Source organism: Eurypyga helias, unplaced genomic scaffold (genome assembly GCF_000690775.1).
Source record: "Eurypyga helias isolate BGI_N326 unplaced genomic scaffold, ASM69077v1 scaffold14418, whole genome shotgun sequence".
NCBI classification, from domain to species: domain Eukaryota; kingdom Metazoa; phylum Chordata; class Aves; order Eurypygiformes; family Eurypygidae; genus Eurypyga; species Eurypyga helias.
Genome location: NW_010267638.1, coordinates 1 through 281, shown reverse-complemented (window position 1 = coordinate 281; position 281 = coordinate 1).

Below are 281 nucleotides of genomic sequence, written 5' to 3'. Positions count from 1 at the left end.
GCCGCTTGGCCTGTGTCAGGCACATTGTGGCCAACAGGAGTTGGGCAGTGATTGCACTGGTGAGGCCGCACCTCGAGTACTGTGTTCAACTTTGGGCCCTTCACTGCAAGACGGACACTGAGGGGCTGGAGCGTGTCCAGGAACGGAGCTGAGGAAAGCCTGGTGCACAACCCTCCATGCGGCTGCCCTGCGGCGCATGCGCACTACTACGGCGCCCGTCCCGCGTCGCCGCCGCCCGCGGCAGGCGCTCTCCGCATGCGCACTCCGCCCAGCTATCTCAG